General features: G+C 37.2%; 1 long non-coding RNA gene across 1 annotated transcript in view; it reads left to right on the top strand.

The window, feature by feature from the left end:
* The first annotated feature begins 1441 nt into the window (after positions 1-1441).
* Positions 1442-21813, top strand: part of LOC120246720 — a 33629-nt gene continuing 13257 nt past the window's right edge. Inside the window, exons 1-3 of the long non-coding RNA XR_005532115.1 lie at positions 1442-1572; positions 13116-13314; positions 14920-14993. This is a non-coding gene — a long non-coding RNA (uncharacterized LOC120246720). The remainder of the gene's footprint in view (positions 1573-13115; positions 13315-14919; positions 14994-21813) is intronic.

Here is a 21813-nt window from a genome sequence, read left to right as displayed (position 1 = left end):
AAAAGGTTCCCAAGCACATTCCTCCCCCAACCCCCTGCCCAGCAGAATGAAAAAAAGCAGTCAAAACTGAGTCAAAACTGATGTATTAGGAGTGTGACCTAAAACTATTCATTTAGAAAATTAAATTAAAAGTCCTAATTTGATTTGGCCCAATCCTAAGAAAAATTTTATATATAACCCCAGTTTTTCCTCTCCTCATATATTTTACTTCTCCATAAGTGTTTCTTCTCTTTCTGAAAAACCTAAACCATGAATAGTCACATCGTCAAACCTACTCTTAGGAATTACCTGATATCAATTTTTTACTAAATATATATTTAGTTAATTATTATCCTCTTATAGTGTTTGTTTTTTTTAATTTTTTAAATGTTTTATTTATTTCTGAGAGAGAGAGAGAGAGACCGCAGGGGAGGGTCAGAGAGAGAGGGAGACACAATCTGAAGCAGGCTCCAGGCTCTGAGTTGTCAGCACAAAGCCCCATGCGGGGCTCAAACCCACAAATCATGGGATCATGACCTGAGCTGAAGTCAGATGCTTAACTGACTGAGCCACCCAGGCGCCCCTCTCTTATAGAATTTATTGTAATTGCATATTGAAATATGTCATCTTTCTCTCTGATATTTACAGTTTTGCTCTTATTAGTAATGTAAAATCTTAAAACACAAGACCCTGGAGAGCAAATGAAGACACAGGGCAATGATAGGGGCGTTATTATTTTGTAAAGACAAATCAGATTGTTAGAACTTTCTTGTTTCCTTATCATTTCTGCCCACTAGAGTTAGTTTCGATTATTGGAGCCATGCATGACTCAAAACAAGTTACACTCTAAATGATATTTTTAAAAAGCTGCCTTATTTTGTAAGGCCACAAGTCTAAACGTCCAAACCAAACTGACTCCATGACAGGCTTTAAGTTTCCCCTCTGAACTAGAAGGCCTGAGTTTCAGCTTTTCTGAAACTATCAGGCAGTTACACATTGCCCAAGGCAGGAGAAACCAACCTTGCAACACCCAATCAGGAAAGTCCAGCGACCACCCTCCACATTACTAAGGGAGAGGCCTGGAGATAGAAACTATAGATAGGACACTGTTACCTAATGTTAAAGTTAACCTGTTAGTGGCCAAACAAGACCCTAGGCTCGCTCTGTGATTCGTTGAATGTAAAGGTACTCTAAATGTTGTAATTGGATCCCGCCAAAAGTAATGAATACTCTAGACCATGTGTGTGGTCAAACCCACTGTCAATGATGTTGAATTATTATGATTGGATCACTGTTCCCATGTCACAATTTCTGTAACTCCCCTGTCTCAAGCCCCATAAAAACCCTACTCTGCCCTTGTTCGAGGCTCTCAGCACAGATCCATACGCTTGTGAAGTCTGGGAGTCCGAGCTTTAGCCCGTAATAAAGCCCTTTGCTTTTGCATACGTGACTCTGTCTCCTTGGTGGTCTTGGGATTTTGGGGAGATCGCGATCTGGGCATAACAATTTAAAATAAATAAGTCGACTTGTGTTACACAATTGGCTACAGACCCCAAATAACAAAGAAATACAGAAGCAAAATTTCAAAGTAAGGTGAGTGATAGCCATCTGTGTTTTCAATTTAACTCTGAGAGCCTACTCTCTGACTTTCCTACTATAGATCTACATTTTCTCTTCGCTCAGGACATGGGACAAACAATACAGGGAAAACATGTGCTTTATGGCATTGCCACTTCTGTGAGTCTTTCTTGAATTGTGACGAATCCAAGAGTAATGCTACATCCTTAAACAGACCTTCTCATCCTGGTGTTTTCAGTAATTTGGTTAGCAATAAACTTCCAGATCTCATCCTTCACACACACACACACACACACACACACACACACACACACATACACTAAGCCATGCAAAGAAATATGGAGTTTCTGGGTCAGGATAGCATTTTGTTTGGCATCTAATTAGTTGAGCATTGCTGGGATTCACTTTGGAAATGAAATCTCTAATTTCAGCAAGGGAGAAAGAAAAGGGAACCGAAACAAAGCAGGTCATTAACCTGGAACCAACTCTCGGATTTAATTTCTAATAACACAGACTTTCGATTCAATCTAATACTAAATAAATATTCTAATAAAAGGAATTTTGGGTGCCATACTCTTTACCTCCTTGACTGAGAATGTGAGCTGTCCCACACAACCTAAAGCGGAGTGGGAATAAATCAGTCACCAGAGCACAAACTTAATCTTTTGGCAGCTAAACAGGAGCCGAGGGAATGCAGGGCTGCCTTGCATAAAAATCTCCTCACATGCGCGATGAACCAAAGCAATTCACACAGAATGAATATAAATTTTCTTTCCCATTAGTATGTGGAGCTGTTTTCCCGGAATCCATACTAACCGCAGATCTCAATCGGGTTTTCACATGCCCATATGACTTATGGTCCAGTTGTCTTCCCATGGGGCAATCTGTCTAAAGATTTTCATAGTCGTCCTCTTAAATTTCAGAACTCACTGTGGACATAAGTTTTAGTTTTGATACAACCTGCATAAAGTTAGAGGACCAATCTTCCTCACTGTTATGAATACAGGATTTCTGTTGATAAAATTATACATGTTAACTTGGTGTCAGCTAAGTCAGCTTCGTTTGACTCACCAATTTACTTGACTAAATTATAAGTACCTTCTGTACATAACATGCTGGTAGGTGAGTCCATTCCATTACTCAGTAGTTCGTTTGTTGACCTTCAGTGCAAAATGTGTTTGATTACTCCCTAAATCTATGGGACATTCTCAGCCCTTTCCTCCAGGTTACTGGGATAATTTCTTAAAAATAAACTAATCTAAATAAATAGAAAACAGGGGCGCCTGGGTGACTTAGTCGGTTAAGCGTCCGACTTTCGCTTAGGTCATGATCTCGCGGTTCATGGGTTCAAGCCCCGCGTCGGGCTCTGTGCTGACTGCCAGCTCAGAGCCTGGAGCCTGTTTCAGTCTGTGACTCCCTCTCTCTCTGACCCTCCCCTGCTCACGCTGTCTCTCTCTCTCTCTCCTAGAAATAAATAAAACATTTAAAAAATAAAAAATAAATAAATAGAAAACAAAAACAAACGAAATACCAAATATAGAAGAGGCAGTAACTCAAAAGATAACACAGTCATTAATAGTAATGGCTAGTAATGGAGAGATTTTTTTTTAGCACTAAGAAACAGATATTGCTTCATTAAATGAATGAAATAGTTGACTACTCATTGGGAAAGAAATATAACAATAGTCCTAGGTCCAAACACACAGTATGCATTTCAGTTAGATTAAATATATGAACACTAATAAAGTTTAGAAGTGTACTTTTTTTAACATTTTTAATGTTTTATTTATTTCTTAAAGAGAGAGAAAGTGTGAGCAGGGAGGGTCAGAGAGAGAGGGATATACAGAATCTGAAACAAGCTCCAGGCTCTGACCTATCTGTCAGCACAGAGCCAGACGTGGGGCTCGAACCCTCGTACTGCGAGATCATGACCTGAGCCGAAGTCGGATGCTTAACTGACTGAACCACCCAGGTGCCCCAAAGTGTACTTTTAAAATATAATGATAAAGTATGCTTTCCATGCATAAATGGCCTTCCACTAGCGATAGAAACTATGAAGGTGACAGATATGGCATTGTATTAATTCATCATAAAGACAAAATTAACACGAAATAATAAACTGGGGTACATATTTCCAACATAGATACATTTGTAAGGTTAATTCATTTAAATTGCAAAAGAGCTTAAATGATTTAAAATGCAAAAGAGCTTAGATGACTTAAAAAGAATAGAGGGTATTCAATATATGTAATTATTATATGAGATATATATATGATATTATTAGAAGATACACCAGAGCTTACAATCACTAATAATAAAAGACATTTAAATTACAACAGAGTTGCAACACATATTTTAACCTATTGAATTGGCAGTGTTATTCAATTGATAATTCTTAAATGACTATTGACAATGCTTCTTATTCTTTTTAAATTTATTTTTATTTTTTAATGTTTATTTATTTTATTGTCATTATTTTTTAATTTTTTAACATTTATTCATTTTTGAGAGACAGAGCATGAGTGTGTGAGGGGCAGAGAGAGAGAGACACAGAATCCAAAGCAGGCTCCATACTCTGAGCTGTCAGCACAGAGCCCGACGTGGGTCTCAAATCCATAGAACCATGACATCATGACCTGAGCCGAAGTCTCACGCTTAACCAATAGAGTTACTCAGGTGCCCTTAATGTTTATTTTTGACAGAGAGACAGAGTGTGAGTGTGGGAGGAGCAGAGAGAGAGGGAGATAAAGAATCTGAAGCAGCTCCAGGCTCTGTGCCATCAACACAGAGCCAGATGTGAGGCTCAAACTCATGAACAGTGAGATCATGGTCTGAGCTCAAGTCTGACACTTTATCAACTGAGCCACCCAAGCACCCCAATACTTTGTATTCTTAAGGGTTTATGGAAACAAATAATGTCATACTTAGTGTGGCAGCATGAAAACTGGTACAAGCTGTCTAGTTTTTAACAGTGAGCATTGAAAATGTCAGCAAATGACTCCTGAAGCAACATTAAATAAACAGTAAATTCATGAAGGATAATAATAAACAGCTATTGAATTATGACACACATACATCCTGAATATAGGTCTGGATGTGTGCTATACACGAATGTATTCAATTAATTGAACTTAAAATATTATAAAATAACTATTTTCCTACCAACTAACTGTATGGAAAGTAGCAAACCCCATAGCTTTTCTGGTCACTTCTAAATACAAATAGTCTCTTTACATATTAAAAATTAAGCAATGTGTAATATCATGGATTCATTCTATTATGCATTTTCATAAATTTTCTCCCCTCTCAGCTCAGTTCAGAAGTTGCCTGTTAGGAGGGGTGGTGTCCATTATTCCAAAGCTGTAATCTGGAGTCGTCTGTGTGTTGAAATAAAATTCTACTTCCTTCTTAAAGCAATTTTGAGGATTCCTCAAAGCCCTGTGACTTGCACTTCCTGAAGCCAACAACATTTCTTATGGAGGGCTACTTATGATTTTATGCTCAGCTACTGGCTTTCAGGGGTCTGCCCCTCCCCCACATGCCCACACACACTGCTGGGATCATGGTTGACCAGGAATAACTGTTTTGTTTAGGACTTTTCAAGATATTCCAAGTCTGGCACCCCTCTGAGATGTCCACATAAAGCGCCTGGGTCAAAAGCAACTTGACTAGCATCTAAGATTAGAACAAATATTAAGGGGAATGTTTAAGACAGATCTAACACACCATGTTACATATACCTCCCCCCAAAATGCAGATTCCCCTTAAAGTCAGAGAAGTCTGTTTTTCACTTAGAATCCAGCCGAGCTCTAAAGAGCCGCGGGTGAATGATGCGTCTTACTGGGGGACCTAAGCTTGACTCTGTTTCGCGGGGCACCTTTGGGACTTTCGTAGGACAACAGAAGTCGTGACACGGGAACTCTGAGAAGACGCAACAGCAGTCCCTTCACGTTTTGAACCGTCATTGAGTCTGTCAAAGAAAAGACACACCCTCAGGTCCCTCGAATGACAGTTCCCCGTAAAACTAGCTCACGTGACAAGCCCACAGGCACGGTGACTCAGTGTGCCTTTACCTGCATAGATCATTAGGGAAAGTCCCACCTGCCCGGGGAAGGCGAGAGCCGGGTCCACACCCCTTACCGGACATTCGGGAAGCTGCTGGAAACGGAACCAATATTTGACCCAAGTGCCCTTTGACGATGGTTTTCCATTACGATTTCAGTGGTGTTTTATTTCCTCCTTACTCTGAAGAAACCAGAAATTCTATTCTCTGCACAGAGGAGTAAATGTGAGTAAAATCATGAACTTTCCAAACCTTTGTGATTATTCACTTCTGGATTCAAATTATAGAAACAAAGGTCTGTTTATAAAAAGAGTATAACACACTCTTTCCATTAGGACAAAACTATGCCGTTAAGCTAACTAATTTGTACATAACAACAACAACAACAACAAAAGAAATATAAATTATTAAAATGAACTTCTGCAGCAGATAAAAAGCTATGAATAAATTGTAAGAAATTAAGAGTGATTACCAGAAACAAATATCTGAAATCTAATTATTTTAATATATACATTTTGATAAGAGAAAAATGAAACATTACCCACTTTTTTTAAATTTATAACTTACACTGTGGTAAGGAGCAGAAAAAAAATTCTAAAACAATAGATCAATCTTACTAATACAAATTGAGTATTAGAACACTGAATCTAACGGTCTAAAAGACTATCAAACTATCAAAAAAAAAAAAAAGAGTATATTCCAGAAATGCTAGGGTCATTTAATAATAAAAAAATTATATTCAGTATAACACATAAGAGAAACATTCTTTAGAATGTTTTAACTAGATTTTTCTATTTAAATGTTGCCTGAGTAATACAATTGGATGAAGAGTGATTTTGAAATAAACGGATGAAGAGTGACTTTTAAGGTTTCTATACAGAAATTCTCTCCTCCTGAAAAGCACAAAATGACAGGTCGATTTCAAACTCACATCTTGGAAAATATTTATTTAGCCATCATCACTTTTTAATGATTATTAAGAACTTTAGAGTATTTACATTGCAAAATCAAGTAACAAACTGAAAACGTAATCATTTGGATCTCACACTTATTTTTGGAAAGAAGAAGAGAAAACAACCTCAGGCATAATCATAAGTTTATTATGTGTAATTTAAAATGCAAAATGCTATCTTTTGCATAATACATAGCAATACCTGGAAATTAAGTCATGACACATCAAAGAGAAAGCTTAAAAAGTCCATTTTATAGTATTCCCTCATCTCTAAAGTATATTACAAATCAAGCAGGACCGTTTAGAAATAAATTCATATTGGGATGCTTGGGTGGCTCATTCGGTTGAATGTTAGACTCTTGATTTTGGCCCAGGTCATGATCTCACAGCAGTGAGATAGAGCCTCATGTTGGGCTCCTCACTAAGCGTGGATCCTCCTTGGGATTCTCTCTCTCTCTCTCTCTCTCTCTCTCTCCCAACCCCCAACCCTGCCCCCAGTCCTCATGCACTCTTGTACTCTCTCTCTCTCTAAAAAAAACAAAATTCTTAGTTACTGAAGACATTTACCTCTTCAAGACAAGTCATAGATATAGCTGGATGTGTAATAAAGATCTGTGTTCCATTTGAATTCACTGGTGCTGTCCCCATTTCCTTTTCTTGTCTAATTGAATCTTCTCCCTTATCTGAAGGTGGTCACTGTTTCTCTGTCTCTCATCTCTTTCTCTCTCTCTCTTCTCAATCTTGGTGCTCAGAATTGGATTAATTCTAACCTTTGACTCATGACTGCTCCTATAGTCATTAGTCAGGATTCTTTGGGGAAACAGAACCAATAGGTGATACACAGATGATAGGTAGATAGATAGATAGATAGATAGATAGATAGATAGATGATAGATAGATGATAGATAGACATTTATTATAAGGAATTGGCTCATGCAATTATGGAACCTAAGAAGTCTAAACTCTGCAGTGTGGGCTGGCTGACTCGAAACCCAGGAGAGCCGATGGTGCAGATGAAGGAAGAAGGCAGTCTGTCGATGAATTCCCTCCCGCTCTAGGAGGCCAGACTTTATGTTTTATTTGGGCCATAGGGAATGCACGTGTTAAAACTAATTATGTATTCTCAAATCCTAGCATTTTTTCTCTATTTTGCTGACCATGCATATTTCCTTTTCTCTGAAATATATGTTTATGTCTTTGGCCATTGCTTTTTTTTCCCCATTGAGTGTTTATTTCTTTTGATTTTTAGGATATATTCTGTCGTATTTTGTTATCTTTCTGAGTTGCAAATATCTTTTCCAAATCTCTAGTTTTTCTAATTTTACTATCCTTAAAATGTTTTTAACAAAATTAATCTTCAATCTGAATATTTTATTTTATTATTTGTGTTATTTTTGTTTTAAGATTAATCATTTAGGGGCAACTGGGTGGCTCAGTAGGTTAAGTGTCCAACTTTGTCTCATGTCATAATCTCACAGTCTAAGAGTTCAAGCCCCGCGTCGGGCTCTGTGCTGACAGCGCAGGTCCTGGAGCCTGCTTGGGTTCTGTGTCTCCACCTCTCTCTGCCCCTCCACTGTTTGTGCTGTCTCTCCCTGGCTCTCAAAAATAAATAAATGTTAAAAACATTAAGAAAATATTGGTCAGAGAATGTTGTAGCAAATGCTATAAATCAGGACTGTTGTTCTCCCACCCACCCAAGACCTAGCTTTTAAACAAGTACTAACACAATACTGACTTTTTCCACTTATTCCCCATTAGAATATTAATGCTATGAGTCCTGTAGCATAGAGATTCCAAAGCACCTATCCCATACAGATAAAGCAATGTTTCCAATTCCATTTAGTGATGAGTCCCATTATTTTCTCATTGATAAACCATGTTGCAAAGCAACATTCAAAAGTCATAAAGTTTAGAGTCAACTTTCAAAAGTCACAACAATAATTATCCGGACAAATATAATCTCATTGAATCAAAAGATCAATCTGTTAGGACAACTGATCTATACAATGGGAATAATTATTTATATCACTCTTTAAAATAGTAAAAAGCCTTATTTTTATTACACAATTAATATACATGTGAATGAAAACACAGTGAGTTTTTCCAAGGTAACTTAGTTTTTTCAAAGATTGTCAGAACAGTTTCTACTAAAATTATATTCTCTGTTTCTATGCTGGTTGTATAGAAATGGAAAGTACTATATGTCTTGCTCTTTTATTTATCCTCCTGCTAAACCCATTTATTATATGAAACTATATGTTATAGTTTCAATTAGTATATAGTATATTTTTGGCTTTATATACAGGCGATTATATTATCTATAAATATAAAAAATGAATTATTCTTTCTATGCATTTGTTTTCTTTTATGTTTGTATATGCTATAAACTAATAATACCTGAATGAAATTGGTGAAAGTGAGCATTTTTTTAATTTTAAAGAGGTTGTTCAAATATCTCTCTATGTATACTATTGTAGTAGTTTCTCAGTTAGACACACTTTATCAAGTGCTTAGACCTAATTCTGAAAATGCTTATAAAACATTGAAATTATCTATTTCTTGAAAGTTTTGGCAGAACTCTTCTATAAAACAGTTTAAACCCAGAGATTTCTGAGTATAATTTTAATAACCCCTTCAATTCATAATGGTTTCAATTTATAATTCAATAAAGCATAATATAATTCAATATAAATTAGTTCAATTTATCATAGTCATAGGATAATGAAGGATTTAGAATTTTCTATTTCATCTAAAAACTATAAAGTTATGAGCACAATTTTTTTCTTATTATTTGGGTTATATATACCATTATATTTTTTCATATATTAATTTGTGCTTTTTGAACTTTTTTTCCAGCAATAATCAGAGGTTATATATTTTGTTACCTGTGTTAACTCATTTAATAATCAGAACAAACCATTTATATGGATTATTTCCTTCATTTTACAATTTAGAAAATTTCATCACAGAGTAGTGAAGTATCCATCTTCTGATTAGTAAAACTAGGATTTGAACTTAAACGATCTAACTTGGGTGTTCATCCACCACTTTATCCTGCTTTATATAGGATTTTTAAATTTTATTTATTTATCTTGAGGAAGAAAGCACAAGTGGGGGAGGGGCAGAGAGAGAGCATGCAGATCCTGCAATATCAGCACAGAGCCGGATGCAGGGTTCAAACTCATGAGCCATGAAATCATGACCTGGGATAAAATCAAGAGTAAGATCTTTTTTTTTAAAGTTTATTTATTTATTTTGAGAGGGAGAGAATGAGCACGAGTTGGGGTGGGCACCAGGGAGAGAGAGAGAATCCCAGGTAGGCTCTGCGCTGTCAGCACAGAGCCCAATGTGGGACCCAACCCCGCATCACCAACTCACGAACCATGATATCATGACTTGAGCCGAAATCAAGAGTCAAATCTTAACGGAGTGAGCCACCATGGCACCCCCAGGATTTTTATCTGTGTGCGTTAGAATATTATCTTTCTCTACAGATTCATAGTGGATAGAATTTAAGCAGGTTAAAATCACTCCTTGTACTGTTAATCTAGAAATAAAAGAGCCATGAGATACATGTGCACTTGTAGATATTTTAGCTATTTATTTTTGAAGGAATATTTAATTTTTTATTACATACCTTAAGTAAAGTACAAGTTTAATAATTATTATTTGCATCAATTTGGCAGTACTCATTTAATATTAACATTTATAATAATAATTATGACTTAATTTCACTAGATTATTTCTTCACACCTTCCTCCACCAATTCAATCTCTCCGTAGTATGAGTTTCTGAAACTTTTATTTTTTCAAGTATTTTCAAATTACTCCACTAATAATAATCTCTGAACTGCATTTGTGGTTGGTATGAAGTAGTTGAGCATTAAATCATTCTCAAAGACATTTGTGTTTTGGTTGGCTTATATCTATCTATGTATCTAGGGTATAATTTTTGTGTAAATTTTGATATCAAGCTTAGCTTGCAGTTTTCTTTAAAATAGAGAAACATGGCTTGTTTCCAAATTTTTGTAGCTCCTTTTCCAATAGGTGCTTGTTGCAATATTGATAAATTGTAATTCAACATACAGCTTTTCACTAAAATTTGAAAATTTTATGACGATAAAATTTGCCTTCTTTAAAGGTGGGATGGCTTTTCTTTTGGGAACTGTTTTTTTTTTTTTTTTAATTCAGACTCATAGATTCTATAATCCTATCGAGTTTAATGATGGCAGTAAATAAAAGAAAGATCTTCAAAGCTAATACCATGTAAAATGTATGCACACATGTCAGAAGTTAACAAAAGTATGGTTTTCTTTAATTTTTCACAAACTTTCTCTTATTTATCTCTATCACATCAATCTCTACAAATCATAATATTGTTATTTTATTTGGAATTAACATTTGCTGTGCCAATATTTCTGTCCCTGTCCCCACAGACCCTTACTGGCATAAATCTAAAGAAAGCTGCCATTCTGCATTTTAGTGAGCATTACTTAAAGTAAACTTAATTTTACACTTGAAAATATCACAACCTTAAGTTGAATGGAAAAAGGGGGAGCATATGGGTTAGGTTTAGTAGCATAGCTTGCAGATTTATGCTGTTGTTTGTTTGTATCTGCAACTGGAAAACTAAGAACACAATGCAGAAACTTTACTCAGATAATATGCAGTTACAATAACAGACTAGCATATACTTACAACTCACCGTCACCTCTCTGACAGCTTCTCCCTGATTTCTCCTCTTTATTATTGCCCATCGTTATACAAATCCAGTGCCTCTGCTGTGATCCCTTTTCTTCTGCCAAAACTTCATGCTACACACAATGAATTATTTAATCACCTCCCTATAAACTTTGGAATCAAAATCTTTGCCATATCTGACACTTAATTTCATCACGAATTGTTACAAAATTGTATTTTATAGTTGGATTTTTTAAATAGAATATGTCTTACTTAAGTGGTAGACTTCCTACTTTTAGCTACTTCTAGCTATAGGATAGTTCAAACACAGAGTACGTGTTCCATAGATCGCTGTTGGTTTCTTAACTGGTATCTCTCTCATCAAAAGCTACAGATTTTCTCATTAATCCTGATGGGATTTTAGATTGGTATTGGTGGTCTTCTATACATCGGATTATTTAATTCTTTCGTCCTACAAGGAGGATCAATCAACTTGGAAAACTAGAGATTCGATGGCTTAAATGTGAAGTTATAAACTATTTTAGAGAGGTTTTGGAAATAGAACTCTTTCCAGGTTCACAGAGAAAAGGAATATTGTTCATTTATTATTGTGCTCTAATTGTGGAATGGTCTAAGCTATTGTCTACAAATTTGACATAAACATTCTAATTTTCTTTTGGTGTTTAATTAATTCTTTGGATAAAATTCTACTTCTGATTACTATCCTACACAGCCTGCTACCACCTGATAGCATTTAAGTATGGCTACTAGCTACCTAGCTGCACTTTTGTGATCAGAGGGTTGTCATGAGTCATCAGCAAGGTATGGAAGGTATGACGAGGTGGCATCTTTCTCAGTAATTATTTTTAAATCAGTATTCTGTTTTCCACTAATTTTTCTCCTCCAACTCTCCAAATATTATTCCTTTTTGTGTCATAGATACCAACCACAGCAGAAGAAATGAATTATAAGCACACAATTCCCTTTGAAATAGAATAATGTTGTATCTAAATCACCTTGAGCTCTATTTCTGAGCAATGGAAGATACTTTTATCCTGAGGAGACAAATACCACTCACATTTACTAGGAAAAAAACAATCTGAAAATATAAAATGATTTACAAGGATATGAAGAACTTGGATAATACTGCTTCTTTACTGTACATCTTTTTCAATTCTGGCACATTTTAAAATTATAAAATGAGTCAAATATGATTCTGATACAATCTAGAAACAGATGTAATTCTTTCTATTCTTCTTTATAAACCAGCTCATATAACACTGAGAACCATGAAGGTCATTAGTGGGTCTGGTGTTCCTTCAAAACACAGATTCTGAGTCCCTCCAGGGGGAAATGGCTACATAATAATGTTTCCTGAGAGAGAAGCCCAAACTTGGCTGAATTTTGCTCTTTCAGAAAGATAAATTTTGCTCTAGTTGTAAGTTATTTTTCAATTTTGCCAGCTTGCTTATAGAATTAAGGTGTACAATTCTATCAAATGGTTTGTCCTATAATAAGAATGATTTGTATTAAAATCTCCTGATGTATCAATCAACAACATTTTCAGAGCACCCCTGGCTAACTACAGGTTAGCCAACCAGGACAAACGTTCTGCAGTCAGGAAGACTCTGATTTAGATCACCAACACTGCCTCATGGCTGTGCTTGTTACCCCTCACCCCCACCAGCCTATTACCTCCTCTGTAAAAATAATCTAGTGTTAGCGTCTCTCTCCTAGGTTTGTTGTAAACAATAAAAGCATGTCTGCAATGCAGTCATCATTGTATTTACTGCTTCGTAAGTGGTAAACCAATACTATTATTTCTTCAGAAAACATCATTATTGTTATTTCACTCATTTTGCAGATATTTACCGAATGCCTGCAGTGGGCAAATCACTTCTTGAGCTATTGAAGTTCCAATAGGATTGGAGTCAGACAATAGCTATTGCTTTCATGGAGCTTGCATACCACCATGGGAAAGAGCAATAAAGAAGACAATAATAAATAAAACGAGTTACACAGGCAGTAGAGCTAAAGACGAATAAAGCAAAGAAGGATATAAAGTATGTATGTGTAGGTTGGGGGTGAAGATTTCTGGTAAGGCAGAAAAAAAGTCCACAATGGATACATTTGTAAGAGATGCGAGTGAGTCATACAGATACAGAAGATCAGTTAGGGCAGAGGGATCTAGTGCGGAAACTGAGGCAGACGTCTGCCTGTGTGTCTGAGGAAGAGTGAAAGTTGACATGAGTTGTGGGGAATAAGAAGGGAACAAAGGGGGGTTGAACTGAGTTACTTTCAGGACTCCTGATCTCAAAAGCCTCTAGTGAGTAACAGGGAGGACTCTCGCTTAATGGCGAGCCTTCAGAACAATGTGCGAAGAGGGGTACAGTCTAACTTGAACTCTTGTGGAATCCTCTTGGCTGCTACCTAGAGAACAGACCAACACGAGTTAGGTTCTGCAGAAGGGACAGCTATCAATAGAGACAATTGGTATATATTTCAGGGGAAGCCTGGGTCTAAAAGCCCATGATGTTCATGGTCATTTTGGAGAGAAGGATGATGGGAATTGTTGACAGAAGACATGTGAGAGGTGAGAAACCAGGGATAGCAAAATGATGCCAGAGTTTTGTCCTGAGCAACCAGAATATGGGTTGCCAAATGTTTTAGGCATATTGAGTTGGAGATGCTTATTATACACCCAAGTGAGCATGCCTCTGTTATGTTTGCAACCTCTAAGAGCAATCCAAACATTCTGAGTTATCACATCCAGATCATTTATCTGGTATCATTTAACTCACTGGTTACTATAGTGACTTGTTTTAGATTTTGGCATGCTTTGCTGTTTACACATAGGTTTAAAGATGTTATTTTTAAAGGACATTTCTTCTTTTTTTTAAGCTTATTTATTTTAAGAGAAAGAGAGTGTGTGCATGAGCCAAAGAATGGAGAGAGGGAGAGAAAGAATCCCAAGCAGGCTCTGTGCTGCCAGAGTAAAGCCCTCATGAACTGTGAGGTCATTACAAGAGCCGAAATCAAGAGTCAATGTTTAACGACTGAGCTACCCAGGTGCCCCTAACGATGTTATTTTGACTAACTCTTGTACATTTTTTTTAAATACAGGAATCTAGACATATGTGTGTGTAAACATGAATGTATGCGTGTATATATGTGTGTATATTCACACACACATAAGTGAGTGATCCACGTAGCACAATATACACAAATGATTAAGGGGATAATATATGAACACTAGAAAAAGTGTACTTAATTTCAAGGTTATAGGTACAAAGTGGTTCCCCAATTTTTCAGAGATCCCTGTATGGCAGACACTGAACTGGGTGGCTAGGCTGGTCAGGAAATTCTTGGAAGTTGAATAACTCTCAGACATGAGGAACCATTGTTCTGTTTAGGGAACTCCAGACACCATCCACTGGCTTCTTACTATAGACTCAGAGCGGTGACTGCATATTCTTATCAGCTGGTATTGGTTTCCTATTCCTGCTACAAAAAAATTATCACCAGCACAGGCTTGTGAAACATATTATCTTATGGTTCTGAAGCTAGAAGTCTGATATGTATCTCCCAGGGATAAAATCAGGGTATTTGGCATAGCTGAGTTCTTTTCTAGAGACTCTAAGAAAGACTCCATTTCTTGCCTTCTCCAGCATCCATAGGCCACCTTCAGTCCTTGGCTGATGGCCCCATTCATCCATTTTCAAAGCCAGCAAAGTAGAGGTGAGTAGAGTTCTTCTCATGTGTATCTCTCTCCCTTCTGTGATCATCTCTCTGACATGGGACATATTTTCTGCTTTTAAGAACTCTTGTGTTTACATTGGGTCCACCATGATAATCAAGATTCTTTTAACATTAATCACATCTGCAAAGTCACTTTCTCCATGTAAGATAATCACAGGTATGAATCATGAGGACCTGAACATCTTTGAAGGGCTATTATTTTGCCTACTACCCATGGGAACTTTTCAAAATACAATTAAAATAGGTTATAGCCTACAATTTCTAATTTATTTGTTCCAGATTAGACCCAAAGAATCAGATTTATATGCCAGAGGCCGACTCCGGCAGGTCCAGGGGTCCCTGAAGGATGGACGGTGTCGGCGAGAGAGAGAGTGAGAGAGCCCCAGAGATTCTTTCTGATCACCAGTCAGGCATCTCTGCTCTGACTGGGGCTCAACTTTATTTTATCATTAAGTGTTTGGGGGATGGCACAGAAGTGGCATTTGCCTTAGACAATGGTTTCTGATAACAAACTTCTTTGATATGTAAGAATTTCCCGGAACATAGATACGTAGAAGACTCATGTATAATGTTTACAATAGTGATTGAGGTAGCGGATTTAGATGCCTATCCTATGGGGAAGGAAGGCATCTTTAGCATACCAGACAAAGTTTTCAGCATAAAAAGGGTGAAGTTATTTCTCTGTGGGCAGGGGTCAACAGCTTGTTTATTTAAGGTGGAAGTATCAAGAAAAACAGGTCTTTCAGGGAACACCTTTGCTCTCATAATCACAAAAGAAGTTCCTCAATAGGTTCCTTTACAGGGAGTAATCAGCATATACAAGGCCAGAAGATGCTCCAAGCAGAAACAAATGGGTGTGGGTGGATATTTGCCCTTAACTCTAAATTAGGCTCTTTGCCTCAGGGCCAGACTCAAGCCCCCTTTATTATGTAAGTCTTGGATCTGCAAGGCCCTTAGGAAGAGCCTTTTGACAATGCTATCATCTGAACTCTCTTTGGAAAGGCAAGGACATACCTTTCCTTATAAGCAATCTGCGTGGGGAATAGGGAATATTGTGAGGCCTGGTCAATACCAGCAGCCTCATTTCCAACATGAGCCAGTAGTAGCAGAAGGAGATACCAGTTTTCGTTTCTCATGGCAGGAGCTGTGCAAACGCTACCATATCCTTGCTAAGACTGTCATCCAGCGAGGCCGGTGCGGCTCCCGGCATTTATGCAAATTTCCTAGGTGATTATGAAGTAGAACCAGAGTTGTAAATCACTGTGGATCATTGCTATCAGAGTGTCTCAAACTTCAATGTGCCTAAGAATCACCCATAAATCTTGTTAAAAATGCAGATTTAGGGACACCTGGCTGGCTCAGTCAATTAAGCAACCAACTCTTGATTTCGGCTCATGTCATGATTAAACTGTTTGTGAGATTGAAGCCTTCATCAGGCTCAACACTGACAGCACGGAGCCTGCTTGGGATTCTCTCCCTTTCTCTCTACCCCTCCTCTGCTCACATGAGTGTGCGTGCGTGCACTCTCACTCTCTTTCTCAAAATAAATAAATAAACTTTGAAAAATGCAGATTTAGATTCCAAAGGTCTGGCATGAAGGTGTTTATTATTCAAAGTTTAGTCAGTGGACCAGCATTAGCTAGGATCCTTTTAGAAATGCAGAAACTGAGACCTACTAGATCAGAATCTGAATTTTTGCAATTTCCTCAGGTGGTTTGTAGGTACGTTAAAGTTTGAGATCCACTGCCCTATGTGTGATTTTCAGATGATAGTCCTAATGCAACATCAGCATGATCGGCTTAGTAAGAATGTTCACCTTAAAGACAACTGGTTTTTACATTATTCTGATGTAGTAATTTATAAGCACTAGTTTTTCAGGGAATATTAGAAGTTTGGTTATCCAATATCTTGTTTCCAATGAAAAGTACGACCCACCTTGATGATAGAGTTATAAATCACTTTGCTGTTAATAATTCAAGGCTCACCCTTAATACTTACCTCATCCACAAATACCTGTAATGCCAAGCTAGATGAGGAAAAGAATTTGATGGAGAAGCTCAAGATATTCCTCTTCTCAGATCTCTAGAATTTCTCTCCTTGCCATTGATCCCTGAAATGACTACCTCATTCCTTCCCACAACCTAGTGACAGACACATGGACATATTCATAACTGGTTTGAGAAAATTTATGATTATGAATATAACATCCTTAATCTCTCCTTTTTTAAAAATGTTTATTTGTTTTAGAGAGAGAGAGAGAGAGAGAGAGAGAGAGAGTGCAAGCAGGGGAGGGGCAGAGAGAAAGGGAGACACAGAATCCAAAGCAGGCTCTAGGCTCTGAGATGTCAGCACAGTGCCTGATGCAGGCCTTAAACCCACGGACAGGGAGATCATGACCTGAGCCAAAGTCGGACACTTAACCAACTGAGCCACCCAGGTGTCCCTTAATGTCTTCTTCTTATGATGACCAGTGTATAATTTTGTTAAAAAGAAACTCTCCTGAGATGGAAATCTCTGGTGAAACGATTGTAAAATTATTTAACCATTTCCAAAAAAATAACACACTTCCTCCAGGAGAAATGATTTGAAATTACTTTTGAGAGCAGAGATTCTCAAAGACTAGTAGGCATCAGAGAAACCTGGAAAGCTTGTTAATGCAGATTGCCGGGCACTTCCTCCAGACTTCTTTTTCAGGAGGTGGAAATTTATACCTTAGGGCTTAATTTCCCACTCACATTTCTGTATATAAATTATTATCCAATCTTTATCTAAAAGCATTAATCTTTATTATGCCTTCTTACAATAATGTCACTGGTATAAAGGAAAAGAAAGCCTGTTGGATTTTAGCTAGATCTTGGCACACTATGTAGTACTGGACATTTTTTATTGACCAGTAGTAATATAATCAATTGCACATTTTGCAGTGAAGCAGAATAGGGTAGGCATTGATCCAATGGGATATAAAAATGAATTATTCATTAAATCACCCCCTCAATACAACACATCCATATATCTAAAAGATCATGTTAACAAGTACCAATATAATGTTTTTCATGAGATATTTTACATATTTTTATCCTACTACATTTTTGGATTCTAATATGCATTTTGCAGAGCACTTTTAGACTAGCCACACTGCAGGTGCTCAATCACAAAAGGGTCTAATGGCTCTATATTGTGGTATTCAGGACTATAGGCTACTTTGGGCCATCAGTTGTCATTAACATTCTTAACAGGCCTTGCAGGAGCATTAAATATCAATGTGGTGAAAGTTTTAGAAATTCATTGAGAAATAAATATTGATGGGAGAAAACTGTCAAGTTTCCCTCCTTCTTTACAGTACTATTTCAAATTTATGCTTCTCGTGCTTCTGGCACTTTTATCCATCATTCTCCACATCCTTGGGTGTCCCACAGAGTTGTAGATCTAACAGAACCATGGCGCCTGTCTCACATCCCTGTCTAGGAAGTATAAGTCCTAGTAATATATTATGAATGATCAATTAGATTCCCAATATTTAATTATTTTTACTGACTAACAAAGTCTTCCCTAATGAAACCTGGCTTGCAAGTCTGCATATAGGAAGAATTGGTTGCTTCTCATTGATAATCAGCCATTTATGCAATAAAGTCATGTGGGTACCTAGTAGTTAGGTGGTACACCCTCAATTATGTTTTATGGAATTTCTCTAAAAGTGGCTTTTCTTCAAGCATCTCTAGACATGAGCCTATGACTCTACCTCTTCTCATACACATTCCCCCTCTTGGTCCATTGCTTACTAATTGCCTTACCAATCATATATAACAAGTAGAATATTTGTTTGGTCCTGATGTATATGCCAGGAATAAAAAGGCAGCATAAATTGAGATGTAAGTGGGCAATCCCATAACCACTGAATTTGATACGCAAATCAATTCATACTTCTGTGACCCAAACTCCTCCTGCTGAACATCACCACCTTTTGTAATGAATTCATCTATGTTTAAGAATGTTGATTGTTGTACATCCTATTATCTGATATATTCCTTTTTTAAAAATGTTTTATTTATTTCTGAGAGAGAGACAGCATGAACGGGGGAGGGTCGAGAGAGAGGGAGATATCGAATCTGAAACAGGCTCCAGGTTCTGAGCTAGCTGTCAGCACAGAGCCCAATGTGGGGCTCGAACCCACAAACCATGAGATCATGACCTGAGCCAATGTTGGACGCCACCCAGGTGCCCCTGATATATTCCTTTAATATCCCATTTTATTCTAAACACTTTTGAAAATGACAAAAGTAAAAAACAATGTTGTCTAATTAAAAGTAAGATACATATAGCATTGTTTGCTATGTCTCATTTCTAATATGAATCAGCCAAATACAAGGGGTATTTTTCTTTCATGGAGAGAATCTTGTCAACACTTTTTTTTTAGTCCATTGGTTACTGGATTCCAGGGAAATATATCTCTCCATGTGGGCTTCTAGAAGTCTTCAATATTTCTAATAATTACCATATCTTATCTCAAAACCTACCAATTCTTTCAAGAAAAAAAATGCCACTTTTTGAAAAGAGAGATAGTTCATTGCAAGTCATATAAACAAACAACCTACTAGTATATCAACATTAACAAGCTACTATGTTATTTATAGTTTGAAGTATAGCTATAGACACTATACTCCTGGGTGTCTTGGTGATGACCTACTAGGCCAGCACTCTTTAATAGCACTTTCTGAGACAAATGGGGCATTCTTTTTTTTTAAGTTTATTATTTTGAGAGACAGAGAAAAAAAAAAAAAAGAATGAGTGAGGGAGGAGCAGAAAGAGAGGAAAACAGAGAATCCCAAGCGCAGTCAGTGGAGAGCCCAACCGAGGGCTCAACACCATGAACTGTGAGATCATGACCTGAATCGAGATCAGGAGTTGGACACTTAACCACCTGAGCCACCCAGGCACACCGAGGTAAATGAGACATTCTATATCTGTACAACCCAATATGATAGCCACTAGTTATATATAGCTTTTGAGCAGTTAAGATATAGCTAACCTGAATGAGGGATGGAATTTTTTAATCGTATTAATTTTAATTAATATGAATTTAGTTTAAATAACCACATATGACTAGTGGCCATCACAGTACTAGACCTTGCACTCAGATCTGGAGCGCATTAACTCCTCCAAAGTCTACAATCACTGGGGGCATGTAGCGCCCTCAGCAAAGCTAAAAGGAACCTGGGCATCAGTCACCAACTTTCTCCTATATTCAGTGATGCATTTGGTGCTGATCAACTAACAATACTAATCCATTAACGTTTCTAAATACATTTAGCTTAATTCAAGAAACTTCATTTATAGAAATTACGTTTTTATGTTTAGGTAACTTCTGGAGCTAATAAGTTTAGAATTTTGAAGGTAAACTCCACATGAATCATTTCTATTCCATATGGCCCACGTGTTAATAAGAATACTTTTTTCTTCACTTTATTCAGAACAATCTTTTTGCCATTAAATTCTTAGTGCCTTCCTACAAAGTATTTTCAATCTCATTGAGGTTTATTTATTTCCTCTAAACTGTCAATCCCATTCTGTCTTCAGTTTTATTAACATAGGGCCAATGATTCATCTCTTCAAATTACCAGTACCCGTAATATCACTCCGAAGCTTTTTGGTCCTTTAGTGTATAAATTTGAATAAACAGATAGAAAAAAAAAACCCTGAATCAATCTGCTTCAATGTGCTCTTACACATACCACACCACATACTGCTAAAGAAAATTGTTTTCATTTATTATTCATTCATTCTTTCATTCATGCATTCACTTCTTCATAAAGTTTTTATTGTGCTGGGAGCCGCACCGGCCTCACTGGATGACAGTCACAGCGAGGAAATGGCAGCGTTTGCACAGCTCCTGCCATGGTAAAGGAAAACTGGTATCTCCTTCTGCTAGTACTGGCTCATGTTGGAAATGAGACTGCTGGTATTGACCAGGCCTCACAATATTCCAGATCAGACCAATATTCCACACAGATTCCTCATAAGGAAAAGCATATTCCTGCCTTTTCAAAAGAGATCTTAGATGAAAGCACTGCGGATGATTGTCAAAAGGCTCTTCCTATGCGCCTTGCAGATCCAAGACTTAGATAATAAAGGGGGTTGAGATCACAAGAGTTACAACTGAGCCTGGCCCTGAGACAAAGAGCCTAATTTAGAGTTAAGGGCAAATATCCACCCCCACACAATTGTTTGTGCTTGGAGCACGACCCCCAGGGCATCTTGTGATCAGTATTCGGAGTGACTTATTCTGGCCTTGAATATGCTGATTGCACCCTGTAAAGGAACCTATTGTAGGAACTTCTTATTTTGTGATTATGGGAGCAAAGGTGTTTCCTGAAAGACCTGTTTTTCTTAATGCTTCTCCTTAAACAAGCTATTGACCCCTGCTCACAAAGAACTAACTTCACCCTTTTTATGCTAAAAACATTGTCTGGTATACTAAAGATACCTCCCTTCCCCATAGGATAAGCATCTACGTCACCTACTGTTGCAGGATTCTCGCTCAGAGAGTCGTGACACCGAGACTTTTCTCTCCAGGAAGCAACTTTATTTTGCCAGCACCGCTCAGTTGGGTTCGTACCCAAAAGAACTGAGCGCCCCCATCATATGGCATAGGTTTTTTTATGCATTTTCTATTCCTTTGTCTCCCATATATGGTAATACACATAAACATGTAGTCTGATTAAGTTGTTTCAGTTTATAAGAACATGTGGGATGTAGGCAGCTGGACTCATATCTAGGTGACCTTGAAGTCTTCTCTTCTCTCTTCT

The sequence above is a fragment of the Hyaena hyaena genome, unplaced genomic scaffold, assembly GCF_003009895.1.
Source record: "Hyaena hyaena isolate Hyena2069 unplaced genomic scaffold, ASM300989v1 scaffold_485, whole genome shotgun sequence".
NCBI classification, from domain to species: domain Eukaryota; kingdom Metazoa; phylum Chordata; class Mammalia; order Carnivora; family Hyaenidae; genus Hyaena; species Hyaena hyaena.
Note: the sequence above shows the minus strand (reverse complement) of the source record. Positions and strands in the feature narration are given on the sequence as shown.